The sequence below is a fragment of the Sminthopsis crassicaudata genome, chromosome 3 (assembly GCF_048593235.1).
Source record: "Sminthopsis crassicaudata isolate SCR6 chromosome 3, ASM4859323v1, whole genome shotgun sequence".
Taxonomy (NCBI): Eukaryota; Metazoa; Chordata; class Mammalia; order Dasyuromorphia; family Dasyuridae; genus Sminthopsis; species Sminthopsis crassicaudata.
The window spans coordinates 413,766,910-413,790,973 of NC_133619.1; positions in this window are offsets into that span (position 1 = coordinate 413,766,910).

The following is a 24,064-nucleotide window of genomic DNA, read 5'->3' on the forward strand; positions in this document are numbered from 1 at the left end:
AGTAGCATCTATTTAAAACTACCAATAGGCATTGTATGTAATGAGGATAAACTAGAACCATTCCCAAGAAGATCAGGAGTGAAACAAGGTTGCCTGTTATCCCCATTACTATTCAATATTGTGTTGGAAATGCTAGCTTCAGCAATAAGAGATGAAAAAGAGATTAAAGGAATTAGAGTACGTAATGAGGAAATCAAATTATCCCTCTGTGCAGCTGATATGAAGGTATACTTAGAGAACCCATAGATTTTATTAAAAAGCTATTAGAAATAATCCACGATTTTAGCAAAGTTGCAGCATACAAAATAAATCCACCTAAATCCTCAGCATTTTTATATTGCACTAACAAAATGCAACAGCAAGAGATAACCAAAAGAAATTCCATTTAAAATTACTCATGATAATATAAAATATCTGGGAATCTATCTGCCAAGGGAAAGTCAAGAACCATATGAGCAAAACTACAAAACACTTTGCACACAAATAAAATCAGATTTAAACAATTAAAAAAATATTAAGTGCTCTTAGTTAGGCTGAATGAATATAATAAATATGACAATACTACCTAAATTAATTATTTATTTAGTGCTATACCAATCATATTCCCAAGAAAACATTTTAATGACCTAAGAAAAACACCAAAATTCATATGGAAGAACAAAAGGTCAAGAATTTCAAAGGAACTAATGAAAAAAAAAAATCAAATAAATGTGGCCTAGCTATACCTCATCTAAAATTATATTATAAAGCAGTGGTCATCAAAACATTTGGTATTGGCTAAGAAATAGACTAGTTGATCAGTGGATTAAGTTAGGTTATTGATAAAATAGTCCATAACTATAGCAATTTAGTGATTGCCAAACAGCTGAGACCCCCAATCCTAGCTCAACATAACAGTGTCATAGCAGTGCATCATTGTATCCTCCAGAAGTGAAATTGCCAACCCCAGAAACCAGGCAATAACAGGCCATTGAGGGTATATCTACACATTGTAGTGATGAAATCCTCAAATGCCCCAAACCTCAGCAGTCAAAATCAGTGCCCCCAGCAACCAGGAGTAGAGTTCAACTTTCAAATCCATGAAATAGGCCAAAAAGTCAAGAAAAGAAAAAGGACCTTGACAATAGAAAACTACCATGGTGATAGAGAAGAGCAAAACAACACCATCAAACAGTAAAATTTGTCTATATCTGAAACCCCAAATGGAGCTATACTTTAGTCTCAGGACCAAAAATCCTTCTTGGCAGAGCTCCAAAATGTTTTAAACAGCAAGATAGAAATATAGAACAAAAAATGAGGAAATAAAAAAGAGGTATAGAAAACAGTCAGTACTTTGAAAAAGAAAGGAAAAAGTGAATGAAGAAAACAATTATAATTAGACCAGTAGAAAAGAGGTGTAAAGGGTAAATGAAGAAAATAATATCTTGAAAATAGTATTGGGCAAATGGAAACTAATGACACTATGAAACATCAACAATCAATCAAACAAAATTGAAAAAAGATTTAAAAATACAAGAAAAAGTAAAATATCTTATTGGGAAGGGGAAAATATAACATGGAAACAGATTCAGGAGAGAACATTTAAGAACTTTTGGACTACCTGAAAGTCAAAATCCATCATCAAAGAGAACAGCCCAGATGTCATAGAATCAGAAGGTAAAGTGCAATTGAAAGAATTCATCCAACACCTCTCTGAAAGAGACCCCAAAATTAAAACTCCAAAGAATATCGTGACTAAATTTCAGAACTATAGGGCCAAGTAAACATTTTACAAACAACCAGAGAAATAATTGAAGCAGTGAGGAACCACAAGAAGGATTACTCAGGATTTAGCAGCTTCAACATTAATGGATCAAAGGGCCAGAAATTTGATATTCCAAAAGGCACGGGATCTTGGAATATAGCCAAGAATAAACTACCTAGCTAAAGCAAGCATTTTCTTCCAGGGAAGAACATGGGCCTTCAATGAAATAGGTACATTCCATTTATTTTTGATGAAAAAACTGGTGCTAAACAAAACAAAACAAAACAAAACAAAAAAAAAAAAAAATACCTCCAATATAGGACTCAAGAGAAGCATTAAAAAGGTAAGAAAAACTCTTGAAAACTATATTTCTATTATGGGTATACATAGAAAGTGTGTGTATAATTTAATTTTACTGTTATAAAAATGAACTAGAGGTGGAAAGGGGATTGTGCCAGAAAAAGAAGAAAATGGAGGTAAAACGAGGCAAATTGCCTCTCATGAAGACGCAAAGGAAGGAAAAGAAGGGAAGAGGATGAACATTGTGAGAAACTTACTCTCATCAGATTTGGCTCAAAGAAAAAAAAAATATTAGACATATTTGGTTTAAAGAAACACTCTCATCTTACTGAAAAGTGAGAGGGGAAAACCAAAAAGGGAAGGTGTAGTCTAAATAGAAGGGAATATAAAAATAGTTGGGAAAGGTATAAGAAAGAGGAATTTTAAAATTGCTTAAGGCAAGTGGTGCCTATAAATAAAATACTGGGAAGCACGGTAAGAGGAAAAGGAAAGAGAAAAGTATAATCTGGGGATAATAAGATGGCAGAAAATACAGAATTATTAGTTTTAACCATAAATGATTGGGGTGACCTTTCTGATAAAGCGGAGGTGGATAGAAGACTGGATTAAAAGCCTAAATCCTACAATATGTGGATTGAAGAAAACACATCTAAAGCAGGGTGATACATACAGAGTAAAGGCTAAAGGCAGGAGCAGAATCTATTATGCTTCAGATGAAGCAAAAAAAAAAAAAAAGCATGCTGATCTCAGATGAAGGAAAAGCAAATACTGATCTAATTAAAAGATATAAGGGAGGAAACTAAATCTTGCTAAAGGGTACTATATGTAATGAAGCAATATCAATCCTAAACATATATGCATCAAGTAATATAGCCTCTAAATTTCTAAAGGAGATGTTAAGAGAGCTGCAAGAAGAAATAGATAGCAAAACTATGATAGTGAGAGATCTCAACCTCACACTCTCAGAACTAGATAAATCAAACCACTAATTAAACAAGAAAGAAGTTAAAGAGGTAAATAGAATACTATAAAAGTGAGGTATGGTAGATCTATGGAAAAAATTGAATGGACACAGAAAAAAAGTTTACTTTCTTCTTGGCAGTTCATGAAACTTATACAAAAAATTACTATATTTTTAGGACATAAAGAGCTCAAATGCAGAAAGACAGATATAGTAAAAATAGTAAATGCATTCTTTTCAGATCATGATGCAATAAAAATTACATTCAATAAAAAGCCAGAAGAAAATAGACCAAAAATAATTGCAAACTAAATAATCTCATCCTAAAGAATGAATGGGTGAAATAGCAAATCAGAGACACAATTAATAACTTCATCCAAGAGAATGACAATAATGAGATGTCATACCAAAATATGTTGGATGCATCCAAAGCAGTAATAAGGGGAAATTTTATACCTCTAAAGAGTCACTTGCATAAAATAAAAAAAGAGAAAATCAATAAATTGGGCTCGCAACTAAAAAATGTAGAAAAAGAACAAATTAACCCCTCCCCCCAGTCAAACACTAAACTTGAAATTCTAAAAATAAAAGGAGAGATTAATAAAATTGAAACTAAAAAACAAACAAACAAAAAAAAACTATTAAATTAATAAAAAATACCAAGAGTTGGTATTGTGAAAAACAACAACAAAACAGATAAACCCTTGGTAAATTTGATTAGAAAAAGGAAAGAGCAAAATCAAATTGTTAGTCTTAAAAAGGAAAAGGGAGAACTTGCCACTAATTGTAAAGGGCTGAAACTCTTGAGTTAATGCATTGAAGTTGGCCAACCAAGTACTTAAAGGCTAATTACCAATTCGACAATACTCTATAAGAATATCCTTGGAGAAAGGACCTTCTTACCATCCTGTGCTGGCCCAGTCATTTGGTGAATACAGAGCATTTTAGGAGGGACTAGGGGGTGGACCCTAGCCAGGGTCACTTCTGGGCAGGACAAAAGAGGAGAGGTCAAGGAGATACTACGTGTCCATTCCCTTCACTTCTACCACTAAAGACCAAGAATAAAGACTAAGGACTTTTGCTTATCCTGACTCTGGCTGATTCTAAGATATCCATGGTCATCACATTCGGTGCCCAACATGGGACCAAGGACCCTAATTTCACTGAAGAAGTCCTTGGGGACCAGGACATAGGGTGAGTATTTTAATAGACAAACAGAGAACTTACATTGTTAAGGACTAAACTAGTAACTTTTTCTAGCTGAAATGGGGCAGATATTAGGAAAAGATTCTCCCCCAGCCCCCACCCTGATAAAGTGCTATAGAAAGCATGCTTAAGTTGATCAAGTGACAAGGCTTAATTTTAACTTGGTGGCAGATCGCTAGACTCTTGGGTACATTAGAATGCACATCCCCTTGGTTCTTAAAGGAAGAAGAAATACGGCTAGATAATTGGAAGCTGGTAGGAGATCAACTATGTGAATACCATAATAATAAAGGTTCTCATTCAATTTCCAAGGAAACATTCTATATATACAAGATAATACAATTGCCCTTAAAGAATCCTGCAAGTTATTTGGAACTATGCTAAAAAAAAGTTATCAAATTTTGCATACCCTTTGACCTAGCAATGTTACTACTAGGCTTATATCCTAAAGAGATTTTAAAGAAGGGAAAGGAACTTATATGTGCAAGAATGTTTGTGGCAGCCCTCTTTGTGATGGCCAGAAACTTGAAACTATATGGATGCCAATCAATTGGAGAATGGCTGAATAAATTGTGGTATATGAATTATATGGAATATTATAGTTCTGTAAGAAATGACCAACAGGATGATTTCAGAAAGGCCTGGAGAGACTTACATGAACTGATGCTGAGTGAAATGAGTAGGACCAGGAGATCGTTGTATACTTCAACAACAATACTATATGATGATCAATTCTGATGGATGTCGCCATTTTCAACAATGAGATGAACCAAATCAGTTCCAATAGAGCAGTAATGAACTGAACCAGCTACTCCCAGCAAAAGAACTCTAGGAGACCACTACATAGAATTCCCAATCCCTCTAATTTTGTCTACCTGCATTTTGGATTTCTTCCACAGGCTAATTGTACACTATTTCAAAGTCCGATTCTTTTTGTACAGCAAAACAACTGTTTGGACATGTATACATATATTGTATTTAATTTGTACTTTATTTAACATATTTAACATGTATTGGTCAACCTGCTATCTGGGGGGGGGGGCGAGGAGGCGAAAAATTAGAACAAAAGGTTTGGCAATTGTCAATGCTGTAAAATTACACATGCATATATCTCGTAAATGAAAACCATTAAAAAAACATTTTAAAAAAATCCTGCAAGTTATAGAAAAAAGAAAAAAAAATTTAAGAACAGCTAACTGAGGAAGTGTGAGGAAAAAAAAGTAAGACAATGAGTGGATTAATAGCAATATCACTAGAGGGCAAGTGGAGTTAAGTGAGGATGAAGGTTATGGTGAAGGGCATGGTGAAAGGCTTAGTGATTCTCTCTCTGACCAGGAAGCTTCAACTCTGCTTAAACCAGAACTGGTTCTTGACATGCCCCCATCAACTTCACCTTCCAGGATGGAGGGAGGAGGTGTAGTGGTAGAGGCAGCGATACCACCAGCATCTCCCCCTAGCAATCACCCCTTCCTATGACTAGATTGCAAAAGGCACTATTTAAAGCCACAGAAAGGCAGGATTTAGCTGATTTGAAAATTGAAATGTATCCTGAAATTTAACAGTTTAGCCCTTCAGGTCAAGAAAGTAGGAGATACACTCCTTTTGATACAGAAATCCTCAAAGATTTGAAAAAGGCTTGCACTGTTTATGGGTCTACATCAGCTTATGCCAACATATTATTTCCGAATTTGGGTTATGAAGTCTTAACCCCTAGGGACTGAAAATCCTTAGCAAGGACATGCTTAGAACCTGGACAAAACTTGTGGATTTCTGAATATAGTGTGCTCTGTAAGATATAAGCCCAACAAAATAGTCATAGTGGAATTAATCCTCCAATCACCTATGACCAACTAATAGGTGTAGGTTCTTATGTAGACATCTCAATACAGATTAATTATCCCATAGCAGCATATGAGCAAATTGCTGCTGCTGCTATCAAAGCATGTATCTTTCTCCCCAGTAAAAAACAACAAGGGTGAGGCCTTCACAAAAATTGCACAAGGGCCAACTGAACCCTTTGCTGATTTCGTGGGACCTTTGCAGACAGGTGTCATATGAACTAATGGTCAAAATGCAGTAACAGACAATATGATAAGGCAACTTACTAAAGAAAATGCTAATGAGGGTTGTAGAAGAATTATACTGGGACTTCGCAAGAATGCTCCTTTAAAGGAGATCATAAGATGCTGTGCCACAGTGGGCACAAATATCTTTTATAGCCAGGCTATGAATCAGACTTCCCAAGATCTGAACATGGGAAGACAGGGTCCCTTTTGGCAAGGGCATTCCAGAAAGAATCGTCAATGCTTTTAATGTGGTAAAGTACGGCATCTGAAAACTCAGTGTTGACATAGAGACAGTGAGAAAACAGAGTGGGAGAACAAGACCAAATACCCCATGTCCAAAATGCAACATAGGCTTCCACTGGGCATCAGAATGTAGACTGATTCAGGGAAATGGGATGAGGAGCCCAAGGCAAAAAATGCTTGGGGCAAGATGGTAGTCAATGCTATACCCAGAGAATGCCTAGAAATTCAGTTCCCAGACATGACCAATCAGCCAGGAAGCCATCTGATGGGAGAAAGGGATTACATAATCAATCAGCCAGGAAGCAACCTGATTGGAGAAAGGGATTACAGTTGGGGAGAATAGAGTTATATGCAGCTGGGACAACTAAGATACACCTAAAGAGATGAAATCTGTTCCTCTCTAGCCTATGGATCCCTTGGCTCCAGGCACAGTAGTCTTGACCATTTCACTTCCTTGGATTAATTACAAAACAGTGTCCATCCATACACTGACGTGGGAAACTGGGGAATGGGTAGATAATATCCCAGTCACTAATACAGGTAGACAATGTGTGACTTATCAGCCAGGAGAAGTAGTAGCATCAGGTATTGATACACACTCATAATAAGCAATCTGGTGATAGTTGCCCAGATTCTGACTCCAAGCAACAAAATCCAGGAATATACTGGACAGCAGCCATGACAACTGATTGACCTATGCTCACTCTCTATATAAATGATTGATTTGGAGATATGAATTGATAGGAGATATTCAATGGATGTGTCCAGTGTTAGGCTTGATTACCTATCAGTTGCAACCATTATATGACATTTTAAGGGGAGACAGTGATTTAAACTCACCACGCCAGCTTACAAAAGAAGCCTAAGAGGCTTTGAAAGAAGTTGAAATGGCTTTATCCAATGTGGTTGAAAGAGTTGCTCAAAAACCTTTGGAAATATCAGTTTTTGTTGCACAAGAGTCACCCATAGCAATCCTTCATCAAGAAGGCAGTGTGATAGAGTGGATGAATCTCTCAGCAAAACCAGAACAAAGCCTTACTCATTACCCAGTGTTTGTGACTAGAATTTTATTAAAGGCCATTAAGTGAGCTGTCCAATTAACTGGGATAAGACCTAACAATATATACACCTTTTATACCAATGCACAAATAAATGTATGCTGTGAAACCATCCCAAAGTAGCAAATTTTATTAGCCATGGCTCCAAATTTTACACACAGGTCTCCATTAAAGATAACCAGACTATTAGATATTTGGTGATGGATTCTTGAAGAAAAGGTTTCTAAAGTTCCTCCTAAGAAACCAACTATTTTTACAGATGCATCCAAACATAATATTTGCACTGTGTACTCTCGTGACTTAACTATAAAAAGAGTAGTTAGAACTCCTTTCAGTCCACTCAGCAGAATGAATTGTATGCAATCATTCTAGCTCTTATTTATTATCCAGGAGATATAAATGTAATATCTCATTTGGCTCATTGAGTAGGTGTGGTACAAAGAATTGCCACAGCCCAAATGAAATTTGTAGCCTCTAGGAAGGAGTTTGTGTCCAAGGGAGAACTAGAGACCATTATTGATCACAAAACAGAACATTTTGATTATGCCAAATTAAAAAGTTTCTGCACAAACAAAACTAATGCAAACAACATTAGATGGGAAGTAACAAATTAGGAAAACTTTTTTACAGTTAAAGGTTCTGATAAAGGCCTCATCTCCAAAATATACAGATAATTGACTTTAATTTATAAGAAACCAAGCCATTCTCCAATTGATAAATGGTCAAAGGATATGAACAGACAATTTTCAGATGATGAGATTGAAACTATTTCCACTCATATGAAAGTGTTCCAAATCACTATTGATCAGAGAAATGCAAATTAAGACAACTCTGAGATATCATTACACACCTGTCAGATTAGCTAAGATGACAGGAACAAATAATGATGAATGTTGGGGGGATGTGGGAAAACTATGACACTAATACATTGTTGGTGGAGTTGTGAAAGAATCCAACCATTCTGGAGAGCAATCTGGAATTATGCCCAAAAAGTTATCAAACTGTGCATACCCTTTGATCCAGCAGTGCTACTCCTGGGCTTATAGCCCAAGGAAATACTAAAGAAGGGAAAGGGACCTGTATGTGCCAAAATGTTTGTGGCAGCCCTTTTCATAGTGGCTAGAAACTGGAAAATGAATGGATGTCCATCAATTGGAGAATGGTTGTGTAAATTATGGTATATGAATGTTATGGAATATTATTGTTCTATAAGAAATGACCAACAGGAGAATACAAAGAGGCTTGGTGAGACTTACATCGACTGATGCTGAGTGAAATGAGCAGAACTAGGGGATCATTATACACTTCAACAATGATACTGTATGAGGATGTATTATGATGGAAGTGGATATCTTCAACATAGAAATGAGCTAATCCAATTCCAATTGATCAATGATGGACAGAATCAGCTACATCCAGAAAAGGAACACTGGGAAATGAGTATAAACTGTGAGCACTGTTTTGTTTTGTTTTGTTTTTCTTCCCAGATTATTTTTAGCCTCTGAATACAATTCTTCCTTTGCAACAACAACAACAACAAAATTTGGTTCTGCACATATATATTGTACCTAGGGTATAGTATAAAATATTTAATATGTATGGGAATGCCTGCCATCTAGGGGAGGGGGTGGAGGGAAGGAGGGGAAAATTTTGGAACAGAAGGGAGTACAAAGGACAATGTTGTAAAAAATACCTATGAATATGTACTGTTAAAGAAAATGTTATAATTATAAAATTAATAAAAAAATAAAAAATAATAAAAAAAGAAAGTTGTTGCCTCTAATATATATCAGCTCTTTAAGGAACTTCAAGAGCAAGTGAGAAAGCATCCAGGTAAGATTTATATCTTGCATATTCACTCTTATAGTGAACTTCCAGAACCTATTTTTGATGGTAATTCAAAGGCAGATAGCCTTCTAACCATGTTGGCCAATACTCCTTTATTTCAAGAAGCCCAAAAATATAATTCTATATATCATCAGGCAGCTTGAGCTTTATATTTATAATTTGGGATAACAAGAGAGGAAGCTAGGAGCATAGTAAAAGTCTATACAGCTTGCATTTCTTTCCATGCTCCTATGCTTCCTTCAGGGAAGAACCCTTGTGGTTTGAGACCTAATGAAATTTGGCAAATGGATGTGACCCATTATAAATCTTTTGGTCATCTCTCTTTTATCCATGTTGTGGTAGATGCTTTTTCAGGATTCACTTTTGCAATACCAACAGCAAAAAAGACAGCCTGAGTTATAACTGAATTCCTTATACAAGCATTTGCAATTATGGGTATGCCATAAGCAATAAAAACAGACAATGGACCTGCATATACTTCTAAATCTTTTGCACACTTTTGTGCACAGTATAAGATTTTACACACCACTGGCATACATTTTAATCCTCAAAGACAGGCAATAGAAGAGAGAAGAAACAGAGACATTAAGATACTCCTCCAAAAACAAAAAAAGGGGGGAACCACAGGTAACCCTAGAGAACTTCTCAGTGTAGCTCTTTATACTATTAACTTCTTGATTTTTGACAAAGTTGCACTGGTCCTGTCAGAGAAGGGCAATGTCCAGTGCAAGCAACTCCACTATCTTTAGATAATCACCAGATGATGTGGAGAGACCCAGAAAGTGGTGAATGGAAGGGACCAGATAAGTTAACTGCTTGGGGGAGAGGGTTTGCTTGTATTTCCTCAGAGGGAAGGAATCAGATGGGTGTCAACAAGCCGTATTTGCCTTGTCCATTGAAGAGAGATGGAGCAGACCCTGAAACAAAGGAGAAGACCTAAGCAAGAAACATCAGGTGGTTATGTTGCTAACAGTGCCCCCCACTGAAAGAGTATGGCAATTATGGCCTTTGATTCATGGACATCAAAAATTGTTGGACTTCAAAATCCTCAGGAATCATTGGATTCTCTGAGACATGATAAGATTATTGGAGGACTTGAAAACCCTCAGGAATAATTGGATTTTCTGAGAAATGAAAAAAAAACTGTTGCAGTACTTCAAAATATGCAGTAATCATTTGGTTCTCTAACACATAAAAAGATGGTTGAAGGACTTCAAAAACTTGTAGGGATCATTGGATCCCCTTACATGTGAAGCAATAGACAATAGATTGGTTTTGGACTATCTATTGGCTGCTGAAGAAGCCGTATGTGTGACTCTTGGTTTTATTTATTAATTCAATAGTTTTTTTACTTTCAATATTATTGATTTCTCCTTTTAATTTTTGTATTTCAAGTTCAATTTTTGGTTGGGGGTTTTTAATTTGGTCTTTTTCTAGCTTTTTAAGTTGCAGGCCCAATTCATTAATCTTCTCTTTCTCTATTTTCTTCAAATAAGCCTCTAAAGATATAAAATTTCCCCTTATTACCGCTTTAGCTGCATCCCACAAATTTTGATATGATGTCTCATCATTGTCATTATCTTGGGTGAAATTATTAATTTCTTCTATAATTTTCTGTTTCATGCAGTCATTCTTTAAGATGAGATTATTCAGTTTCCAATTACTTTTTGGTCTATTTACCCCTAAATTCTTACTGAATGTAGCTTTTATTGCATTGTGATCTGAGAAGAAGGCATTTATTACTTCTGCCTTACTACCTTTAATTTTGAGATTTTTATGTCCTAATATATGGTCAATTTTTGTATAGGATCCATGAACTGCTGAGAAGAAAGTATATTCCTTTCTATTGCCATTCATTTTTCTCCAAAGGTCTATTATACCTAGTTTCTCTAATGTTCTATTGACTTTTTAAATTTCTTTCTTATTTGTTTTGTAGTTTGATTTGTCTAAATGTGAGAGTGCAAGGTTGAGATCTCCCACTATTAAAGTTTTACTGTATATTTCTTCTTGCAATTCTCTTAACTTTTCCTTTAGAAAGTTAGATGCTAGACCACTTGGTGCATATATGTTTAGTATTGATATGGCTTCATTATTTATGTTACCTTTCAGCAGGATATAGTTTCCTTCCTTACATCTTTTAATTAGATCAACTTCTGCTTTTGCTTGATCTGAGATAAGGATAGCTACCCTTGCTTTTTTGGCTTTACTTGAAGCATAATAGATTCTGCTCCAACCTTTTACCTTGACTCTGCATGTATCTCCCTGCTTTAAGTGTGTTTCCTGTAAACAACATAATGTAGGGTTCTGACTTTTGATCCAGTCTGCTATCCGTTTCCGTTTGATGGGAGCGTTCATCCCATTCACATTTACAGTTAAAATTACTAATTCTGTATTTCCTGCCGTCATATTATCCCCAGATTATGCTTTTTCCCTTAACCCCCCTCAACCTCTTCCCCGATATTTAATTTATAGACCCCACTTGTGAAGCTCAGCCCTCCCTTTCTTTAGTATCCCTCCCCCTCCCTCCAAGTCCCTTCCCTTATTCTCCTTTTCCTTTTCCTTTTTCCTTTCCCCCCTTTTAATGAGGTGAGAGAGAATTCTCTGAAAAACAAATATGTCAATCATTTACTCTTTGATACTACTCTGATGAGAGTAAGATTCACACAATGTTTCTCCCCTTCTCTAAATTCCCTCAGATATGGTGTATTTTCTATACCTCTTCCTGGGATGTAGTTTCCCTCTTTTTATCACTCCTTCCCCTTTTTCTGATACTACCCCCTTCCCTTTATTACACCCCCCTTTTTTATATCAGTAAAATCAAAGTATCCATGCGTACTTTCTATATATCCACAACAGAGTTTCATGCTAAACTTAGCTGGGTAGTTTATTCTTGGTTGTAATCCTTGATCTTTTGCCTTTCAGAATATCAGGTTCTAGGCCCTTCTATCTTTTAATGTGGAGGCAGCCAGATCTTGTGTGACCCTTATTGTGGCACCTTGGTATTTAAATTGTTTTTTTTCTAGCTGCTTGCAAGATTTTCTCCTTTGTGTGATAATTCTGCAGCTTAGCCACAATATTCCGTGGTATTCTTTTTTTAGGGTCTATTTCAGAAGTTCTTTTGAATTCTTTCAATGTCTATTTTCCCTTCTGTTTCTATTATCTCTGGACAGTTCTCTTTGATGATTTCCTGTAAAATAGAATCTAGGCTCTTTTTTTGGTCATAGTTTTCGGGAAGTCCAATGATCCTCAGATTATCTCTCCTAGATCTATTTTCCAGGTCTATAGATTTTCCCAGTAAGTATTTGACGTTATTTTCCAGCTTTTCTTTTTTTTTTTTTTTGTTTTGTTTTGTTTTGTTTTGTTTGACTGATTCTTGGGTTCTCAATGAATCATTCATTTTTATTTGTTCCATCCTGATCTTTAAGGAGTTATTTTCTTCATTCACAGTTTTTAGTTCTTTTTGTATATGCCCAATTTTGTTTTTAAATGAATTATTTTGCTCTATTGAATTTTTTTCCATTTCCCTAATTTTTTTTTAGAGAATTATTTTCTTTTTTCAATTCAGAAAACCTATTTTCTTGAAACTTTTTTTATCTTTTCCAATTTTCACCACCCAACTGTCTGTACTGGCCTCTTTTTTTCCTCCCCTGTGAACCAACCTTTTCTGTTGAAACTCCAGATTCTCTTCAGCTGGTAAGTCTTGCTTCCAGTCCTTGTGGTTTCTATCAGTCCAGCGTTATTTCTGAGGCTGATTTAACTAATTGGTACTGAGGGAAGAAGGGAGCTCACAGAATTGCATGTATCTTCTCCGCCATCTTGGCTCTGCCCCCTCCCCTTCGTTCTTTTAATGTGGACACTGCTAGATCCTGGGTTGGTTATCCTTATTGTGGCTTCTCCATATCTGAATTGCTTTTTTCTAGCAGCTTCCAATATTTTTTCCTTTGTCTGATGGTTCTTGAACTTGGCCACTATATTTCTTGGCGTTTTGATTTTAGGGTCCCTTTCAGTAGGTGAGCGATGAATTTTTTCAATGTCTATTTTACCCTTTCTTTCCAAAACATCTGGGCAGTTCTCTTTGATAATTTCCTCGAAAATAGTGTCCAAGCTCCTTTTTTTCCTCACATTTTTCAGGGAGTCCGATTATTCTCACTTTGTCTCTCCTGGATCTGTTTTCCAGGTCTGTTGTCTTTCTAATAAGGTACTTGACATTCTTTTCAATTTTTTCATTTCTCTGGTTTTGCTTGACTACTTCTTGGTTTCTCCTTGAGTCATTCATTTCTACTTGTTCGAGTCTAATTTTCAACGATGTATTTTCTTCACTCACTTTTTTTATATCTTTTTGCAATTGTCCAATTGTGTCTTTAAGTGAGTTTTTTCTTCTATGGAAATGTTTCCATTTTATCCATTTTATTTTTTAGAGAGCTGATTTCCTTATCCAGCTCACTAATCCTGTTTTCCTTGGAGTTGTTTACCTTTTCCAATTCACTAATCCTGTTTTCCTCGGAGTTGTTTACCTGTTCAAATTCATTAATTTTTTTCTCAAAGATTTGATCTCTTTATCCACTCTGAATAACTTCTCCAGGCTCTCTTGCCAAGCTTCCCTTTCCTTTTCCTATTTCTCTTCTAGTTCTCTTGTGAGAGCCTTTTTGATTTCCTCTATGAGATTCTTTTGTATTTAGGAGCAGATCATATCCCCCTTAGGGGATTCCTCTGGGGACAGTCTGTTTTTAGTCTCCTCAGTATTTGAAGTTTGCTCTCTCTCCATACAGAAGCTGTCAATGATTAGAGCCCCTTTGAATTTTTTGTTCATTTTTGTCAGAGCGTGAATCAAAGAAACAAATTGACAAGAGAAACAAATGGTCTGTGTTTTGGGGGAATGGGGCTAAATGGTGTTAATGGGCTTTTTCTACAGACTGGGGTTAGGGCAGCAGAGAGCCAGTAACAGGACAGTAATGGGTGCCCTGAGTCTGTGCTCTGAGGCTCTGACAATTCGGAGTCACTCCAGGTGGGGTTGGGGGTGGCCATGTTCTGAGAGATGCTAGCTTTCCAGGGTTTTAATCTTCACCTCTGGTGTTTAGACCCTCTCTGCTGCTCCTGGCTTGCTGCCAAGACAGAATATCCACACTGGGGTAAAAGTCTTTTTGCAGAAACAGCAGAGATTGTAGCCCTTCCCCTTGTGGTCTGAGCTGTGTGAGCTGCCTGTCTCTCTCTGCCTTGCCTGCCCTCAATCTGCAACCAGTGTGTTGGACCCTCCCACAAGCAAACACAGACTTTCTGTGGCAAATTTCAAAGATGTCTTCTGTTGGTGATTATTTGTGGGTTTCTTTTCTAGTCAAGCATTAACTTCGAGGCTTGTCATGAAGTAAGTCCTGATAGAAAACACTGAGCTCAAGCAGCTGGCTGCCTCCATGCTGCCATCTTGGCCAGAAGTCCAGCATCAATATTCATTAAGGAAATTGGTCTATAGTTTTCTTTCTCCATTTTTGACTTGCCTGGTTGAGGTATCAGTACCATGTCTGTGTCATCAAAGGAGTTTGGTAGGACTCCTTCATCCCCTATTTTTTCAAATAGTTTATATAACAATGCGGATAATTGTTCTTTATATGTTTGGTAGAATTCACATGTAAATCCATCTGGTTCTGGGGATTTTTTCCTGGGTAATTGAATAATACTTTGTTCTATTTATTTTTCTGAAATAGGATTATTTAAGTAGTTTACCTCCTCCTCTGTTAATCTAGGAAACCTATATTTTGAAGGTAGTCATCCATTTCACTGAAGTTATCAAATTTATTGGCATAAAGTTGGGCAAAGTAACTCCTTATTATTGCTCTAATTTCCTCTTCATTGATGGAAAGGTCCCCCTTTTCATTTTTAAGACTAACAATTTGATTTTTGTCTTTCCTTTTTCTGATCATATTTAGCAAAGGTTTATCTATTTTATTGGCTTTTTTCATAAAAGCAACTCTAGGTTTTATTTATTAATTCAATAATTTTGTTTTTTTTTACTTTCAATATTATTGATTTTTCCTTTTAAATTTAGAATTTCAATTTTAGTATTTCATTGGGGGTTTTAATTTGGTCTTTTTCAAGATTTTTAAGTTGCAGTCCCAAGTCATTAATCTTTACTTTCTTTATTTTATTCAAATAAATACCTAAAGATATAAAATTTCCCCTTATTACCACTTTAGCTGCATCCCACAAATTTTGGTATGATGTCTCACCATTTTCATTGTCTTGGGTGAAATTATTAATTGTTTCTATAATTTGCTGTTTCACCCAGTCATTATTTAAGATGAGATTATTTAGTTTCTAATTACTTTTTGGTCTATTTACCCCAAAGTTGTTGTTGAATGTAGTTTTTATTGCATTGTGATCTGAGAAGAAGGCATTTACTATTTATGCCTTACTGCATTTAATTTTTAGATATTTATGTCCTAATATATGGTCAATTTTTGTATAGGTTCCATGAACTGCTGAGAAGAAAGTACACTCCTTTCTATCACCATTCAGTTTTATCCAAAAACCTATCCTACCTAGTTTTTTCTAATGGTCTCTTTACTTCTTTATATTCTTTCTTATTTGTTTTGTGGTTTGATTTATCTAGTACTTAGAGTATAAAATTGAGATCTCTCACTATTATAGTTTTGCTGTCTATTTCTTCTTGCAACTCTCTTAACTTCTCCTTGATAAAGTTAGATGCTATAGCACTTGGTGAATATATGTTTAGTATTGACATGGCTTCATTGTCTATGCTACCTTTTAGCAGGATATAATTTTCTTCCTTATCTCTTTTAATTATATCAATTTCTGCTTTTACTTGATCTGAGATAAGGATGTCAACCCCTGCTTTTTTGGCTTTACTTGAAGCATAATAGATTCTGCTCCAACCTTTTACTTTACTCTGTATGTATCTCCCTGCTTTAAGTGTGTTTCCTGAAAAAACATATTGCAGGGTTCTGACTTTTTATCCAGTCTGCTATCTTCCTCCATTTAATGGGAGAGTTCATTCCATTCACATTAACAGTTAAAATTACTAATACTGTATTTCCTGCCATCATATTACCCCTGATTATGCCTTTTTCCTCCTTATTGCCCCCTGAACCCCTTCCCCAGTATTAATTTATGGACCTCACTTGTGATGCGCAGCCCTCACTTTTAGTATCCCTCCCCCCTACTTTTAATCCCTTCCCCTTTCCTTGTACTCTTCCCTTATTCCCCTTTTCCTTTTCCCTTTTCCTCTCCCTCCTTATAATGATGTGAGAGAGATTTCTCTGAAAAAAGAGAAATATTTCAATTATTTACTCTTTGATCCTACTCTGATGAGAGTAAGATTCACACAGTGTTTCTCTTCCTCTCTAAATTCCCTCAGATGTGGTAGATTTTCTATGCCTTTTTCTGGGATGTAGTTTCCCTCTTTTTTATCTCTCCTTTCCCTTTTTTTGATACTATCCCCTTGCCTTTACTACTTCCATTTTCATATTATATCAGTAAAATCAAGTTATCCATGTGGACCTTCTCTATATCCACAACAGAGATAAAGTTCTCAAGAATTCTTTTTACCTTTTTCTGCTTCTCTTCAGTCTTATGGATGTAGATCAAATTTTTTGTTTAAGTCTGTTTTTTTTTTCTTCTTAGAAACAAATGGAATTCCTCTGTTTCATTAAATGACCATCTTCTTCTATGGAAGAAAATGCTAAACTTATCTGGGTAGTTTATTCTTGGTTGCAATACTTGTTCTTTTGCCTTTTGGAATACCAGGTTCCAGGTACTTCGATCCTTTAATGTGAAGGCAGCCAGATCTTGAGTGACCCTTATTGTGGCACCTTGATATTTGAGTTGTTTTTTCCTAGCTCCTTGAAATATTTTTCCTTAGTTTGGTAGTTCTGCAGCTTAGCCACAATGTTTTGTGGAGTTCTTTTTTAGGGTCTTTTTTGGAAGGTGTTTGATGAATTCTTTCAACGCCTATTTTCCCTTCCATTTCTATTATCTCTGGACAGTTCTCTTTGATGATTTCCTGTAAAATAGAATCTAGGCTCCTTTTGTCAGCATAATTGTCGGGAAATCCAGTGATCCTCAGATTATTTCTCCTAGATCAAATTTCAGGTCTATAGATTTTCCCAGTAAGTATTTGACATTTTTCTCCAGCTTTTCAATTTTTTTGTTTGTTTGTTTTGTTTGACTAATTCTTGGTTTATCAATGAATCATTCATTTCTATTTGATCAGTCCTGATTTTTAATGAATTATTTTCTTCATTCACATTTTTAGTTCTTTTTGTATGTGTCCAATTCTCTTTCCTTTTCCCATTTTTCTTCAAAATCTCTTAACTTTTTAATAGTCTCTTCTAGGAGAGAGTTATGTGATGGGGTGCAGGGATCGTTCCCCTTTAGGATGTTAGCTGGTGACTCCTTGGCGTTGGATACCTGCTCTTTCTCTGTATAGAAGTTATCAGTCGTGCTCTTCAGCTTCTTACTCATTGTTAACATTCTTTGGGGGCTCTTCCCGTGGGTAAGAAATTTATTTATCAGCTTCCTCCCAGACTGGATGGATGCAGCTATCCTGTGGGACTGGGCTAAGAGAGACCTCTGGGATTGAGTTCCCCTCCCACCTCCCCAGAAATGCCTCAGAGGTGCTTAGCACGGGGCTGTCCTGTGAGGAGTGGCAGTGAGGAACCTTGCTGTGTGGCCTAGCAACTGCCTTGAGTTTTAAGGATGAACAGTGAAAGTGTCACAAAGCCCAGCCAAAGTCTCCTGTGGGGGTGTGGATATTAGCAGCTGATGCAAAAAGCCCCTGCATTCAAACTGGAAGTGTCTGCCCTAAAACCACGATCTTTGCTGCTTGAGTTCCTTTTCTCTGGGAGTTTTACTCCTGTTGGAGTTTCATTACTACCAAAATTCCACTGCCCCAGGCTGAGCCCCACACTATGTGGATTAGAGGCTGCCGCAGGCTGTGTCCCCTACAGTTCAGATTCTCAACTACCCTAAGGAGAAGTCCTGGACAGCAGAAGGTGGCTGCACAGCCGTGACAATATTGGTGCTAGGCCACTTTCAGATTGGGGTGGATCTAGGATCTGGCTTTATATTTTAAAGTGGCTTGATTTCTCTTTTGATCTGCTGTTTCATAAGCAGAGTATAGCTATCAGCTTGTGCTACATACCTCTATCTCAGTGGCTTCTTTGATCCCAAAGTTCTAACTAGCCCATTTGACACAGTGTGCTAGCACCTAACCCTGTCTGTGCTGTTTTTCTTTTCCTCCCCTAGGAACCAAGCTTTTCTGTTGAAATTCCAGATTATCATCAGTTAGTAAGTTGTGCTTCTAATCCTTGGGGTTTTTATCAGTCCAGTGTTATTTTTGAGGCTGATTTAATTAATATGTATTGAGGGAAGAAGGGAGCTTAGGAAATTGTGGGTATCTTCTCCGCCATCTTGGCTCCACCCCCCATTGCTGGTCATTTCTTACAAAGCAATAATATTCTATTACCTTCATATACCATAATTTACCCAACCATTCTCAAATTGATGGACATCCATTCATTTTCCAGTTTCTAGCCACTACTAAAAGAGCTGCCACAAACATTTTGGCAAACACAGGTCTTTTTCTCTTCTTTAGTATTTCATTGGGACAGAAGCCCAGTAGTAGCAATGCTGGATCTAAGGGTATGGATAGTTTGATAACTTTTGGGCATAGTTCTAAATTGGTTTCCAGAATGGCTGAATTATTTCACAACTCCACCAACAATGCATGTGTCCCAGTTTTCCAACATCCCCACCAACATTTATCATTATTTTTTCCTGTCATCATAGCCAATCTGACAGGAGTGTAGTGTTATTTCATAGTTGTCTTAATTTGCATTTCTCTGATCAGTAATGATTTGGAACACTCTTTCATAGGAGGGGAAATAGTTTCAATTTCATCATCTGAAAATTATCTGTTCATATTCTTTGACCATTTATCAATTGGAGAATGGTTTGATTTCTTATAAATTAGAGTCAGTTCTCCATCTATTATGGAAATTACACCTTTATCAGAAACTTTAACTGTAAAAATATTTTCCCAATTTGTTACTTCCCTTCTAATCTTGTTTACCTTAATTTTGTTTGTACAAAGACTTTTTAATTTGATGTAATCAAATTTTTCTATTTTGTGATAAATAATGATCTATAGTTCTCCTTTGGTCATAAATTGCATCCTCCCGAGAGGAAAGCTATCCTATTTTCCTCTAATTTATGTATGATCTTATTCTACATTGCTATTTTTATTCACTCTCTTGCACTGTGAACCTATCCTATTCCACTGATCAACTAGTCTATTTCTTAACCAACACCAAATGATTTTGGTGACTGTTGCTTTATAATATAGTTCTAGAACAGGTACAGCTAGACCACCTTCATTTAATTTTTTTTTCCCTTACTTCCCTTGAAATTCTCAACGTTTTGTTGTTCCATATGAATTCTCTTGTTATTTTTTCTAAGTCATTAAAATAGTTTCTTGGGAGTCTGATTGGCATAGCACTAAAGAAATAAATTAGTTTAGGGAGTACTGTCATCTTAATTATATTTGATCACCCTATCCAAGAGCACTCAATGTCTTTCCAATTATTTAAATCTGACTTTATTTTTGTGGCAAGTGTTTTGTAATTTTGCTCATATAATTCCTGACTTTCCTTTGATAGATATATTCCCAAATACTTCATACTATCGACAGTTATTTTTTATGGAATTTCTCTTTGTATCTCTTGCTCTTGGATAGTGTTGGTAATGTGTAAACATGCTGAGGATTTACATGGATTTATTTTGTATCCTGCAACTTTGCTAATGTTTGGAATTATTTCTAATAACTGACTATTTTAAGAAATAGTCCATTTATTCCTATATTCTCAAGCGTTTTTAGTAGGAATGGATGTTGTATTTTATCAAATGCTGTTTCTGCATCTATTGAGATGATCATATGTTTTTTGTTAATTTGATTATTAATATGGTCAATTATACTAATAGTGTTCCTAATATTAAACCAATCCTTCACTCCTGGTATAAATAAACTTGATCATAGTGTATTATCCTGGGGATGATTTTCTGAAATCTTTTTGCTAATATCTTATTTAAGATTTTGTCATCAATATTCATTAAAAAGATTGTTCTATAATTTTCTTTCTCGGTTTTCACTCTACCTGGTTCAGGTATCAGTACCATGTCTGTTTCATAAAAGTACTTTGGTAGGAGTCCTTTATCCCCTATTTTTTCAAATAGTTTATATAACATTGGGGCTAATTGTTCTTAAATGTTTGGAAGAATTCACATGTAAATCCATCTGGTCCTGGGGATTTTTCCTTGGGAAGTTGGTTAATAGCTTGTTCTATTTCTTTTTCTGAAATGGGACTATTTATGCAATTTACCTTCCTCTGTTAATTAGGAAGCCTATATTTTTGGAAGTAGTCATCCATTTCACTGAAGTTATCAAATTTATTGGCATACATTTGGGCGAAGTAACTCCTTATTATTGCTCTAATTTCCTCTTCATTAGTGGAAAGATCCCACTTTTCATTTTTAAAACGAACAATTTGATTTTCCTCTTTACTTTTTCTGATCATATTTACTGAAGGTTTATCTATTTTATTGGCTTTTTCATAAAACCAACTATTAGTTTTATTCATTAATTCATTTTTTTTTTACTTTCAGTATTATTGATTTCTCCTTTTAATGTTAGAATTTCAAGTTTTATATTTAGTTGGGGGGTTTAATTTGGTGTTTTTCTAGCTTTTTAAGTTGCAGATCCAATTTATTGATCTTATCTTTCTCTATTTTATTCAAGTATGCCTCTAAAGATAAAAAAAATTTCCCCTTATTACCGCTTTAGCTACATCCCACAAATTTTGGTATAATGTCTCATCATTGTCATTACAATTGGGTGAATTTTTAAATTAATTTTATAATTGTAACTTTTTTTTTTGACAGAACATATGCATAGGTAATTTTTTTTACAACACTATCCCTTGTACTCCCTTCTGTTCTGAATTTTCCCCCTCTTTCCCTCCACCCCCTGCCCTAGATGGCAAGCATTCCCATATATATTAAATATCTTATAGTAAATCCTAGGTACAATATATATCAGAATACATCCTCATACAGTATCATTGTTGAAGTGTATAATGATCTCCTAGTTCTGCTCGTTTCACTCAGCATCAAAGATGTAAGTATTTTCAAGCCTCTCTGTATTGCTTCTGTTGGTCATTTCTTACAGAACAATAATATTCCATAACATTCATATACACTGCTGGGTCAAAAAACATGCACATATTGATAACCTTTAGGGCACAATTCCAGATTGCTTTCTAGAATGGTTGGATTCTTTCACAACTCTACCAACAATGCATCAGTGTTCCAGTTTTCCCACAACCCCACCAACATTCATCATTATTTGTTCCTGTCAACTTAGCCAATCTGACAGGTGTGTAGAGTTTCTCAGAGTTTCTCTGATCAATAATGATTTGGAACACTCTTTCATATGAGTGGAAATAGTTTTAATTTCATCATCTGAAAATTGTCTGTTCATATCCTTTGACCATTTATCAATTGGAGAATGGTTTGATTTCTTATAAACTAAACTCAATTCTCTGTATATTTTGGAGATGAAACCTTTATCAGAACCTTTAATTGTAAAAATGTTTTCGCAAATTGTTACTTCACTTCTAATCTTGTTTGCATTAGTTTTTTTTTTTGTTTGTTTTGTTTTTGTGCAACGACTTCGTAATTTGATGTAATCAAAATTTTCTGTTTTGTGATCAATAATGATCTCTATTTCTACTTTGAACAAAAATTCCTTCCTCTTCCACAAGTCTGAGAGGTAAACTATCCTATGTTCCTCTAATTTATTTATGATCTCATTCTTTTTTTTTTTTTAATTTTTATTTTATTTTATAATTATAACATTTTTTTGACAGTACATATGCATGGGTAATTTTTTACATTATCCCTTGCACTTACTTCTATTCAGATTTTTTCCCTTCCTCCCCCAACCCCCTCCCCCAGATGGCAAGCAGTCTTATATATGTTAAATATATTACAGTATATTCTAGATACAATATATGTGTGTAGAACCGAATTTTTTGTTGCGCAGGAAGAATTGGATTCAGAAAGTAAAAATAACAGTTTACATTCATTTCCCAGTGTGATCTCATTCTTTATGCCTAAATCTTGGACCTATTTTGATCTTATCTTTGTATGTGGTGTTAAATGTGGGTCCATGCCTAGTTTCTGCCATACTCATTTCCAGTTTTCCCAGCAGTTTTTGTCAAATAATGAAATCTTATCCCAAAAGTTGGGATCTTTGGGTTTGTCAAACACTAGATTGCTATTTTTATTCACTATCTTGCCCTGTGACCTATCCTAGTCCTCTGATCAACTAGTCTATTTCTTAATCAACACCAAATGTTTTTGGTGACTGTTGCTTTATAATATAGTTCTTGAACAGGTACAGCTAGACCACCTTCATTTAATTTTTTTTCCCTTACTTCTCTTGAAATTCTCGACGTTTTGTTGTTCCATATGAATTCTCTTGTTATTTTTTCTAGGTCATTAAAATAGTTTCTTGGGAGTCTGATTGGTATAGCACTAAATAAATAAATTAGTTTAGGGAATATTGTCATCTTAATTACGCTCGCCCTATCCAAGAGCACTCAATGTCTTTCCAATTATTTAAATCTGACTTTATTTTTGTGGCAAGTGTTTTGTAATTTTGCTCATATAATTCTTGACTTTCCTTTGGTAGATATATTCCCAAATACTTCATATTATCGACAGTTATTTTTTATGGAATTTCTCTTTGTATCTCTTGATCTTGGATAGTGTTGGTAATGTATAAACATGCTGAGGATTTATGTGGATTTATTTTGTATCCTGCAACTTTGCTAATGTTCAGAATTATTTCTAATAACCTTTTGTTAGAATCCCTTGAGTTCTCTAAGCATGCCATCATATCATCTGCAAAGAGTGATAGTTTTATTTACTCATTGCCTACTCTTATTCCTTTTATCTCTTTCTCACTTCTTATTGCCGAGGCTAGCATTTCTAATACAGTACTGAATAAGTAATGGTGATAGTGGGCAAACTTGTTTCACTCCTGATCTTATTGGGAAAGGTTCCAGTTTATCCCCATTGCATATGATGATTAGTGATGGTTTTAAATATGTGCTCCTTACTATTTTAAGGCATAGTCCATTTATTCCTATACTCTCAAGTGTTTTTAGTAAGAATGGATGTTGTATTTTATCAAATGTTTTTTCTGCATCTACTGAGATGATCATATGTTTTTTGTTAATTTGATTATTAATATGGTCAATTATACTAATAGTTTTCCTAATATTAAACCAGTCCTGCATTCCTGGTATAAATAAACTTGATCATAGTGTATTATCCTGGGGATGATTTTCTGAAATCTTTTTGCTAATATCTTATTTAAGATTTTGTCATCAATATTCATTAAAGAGATTGTTCTATAATTTTCTTTCTTGGTTTTCACTCTACCTGGTTCAGATATCGGTACCATGTCTGTTTCATAAAAGTAGTTTGGTAAGAGTCCTTCATCCCCTATTTTTTCAAATAGTTTATATAACATTGGGGCTAATTGTTCTTTAAATGTTTGGTA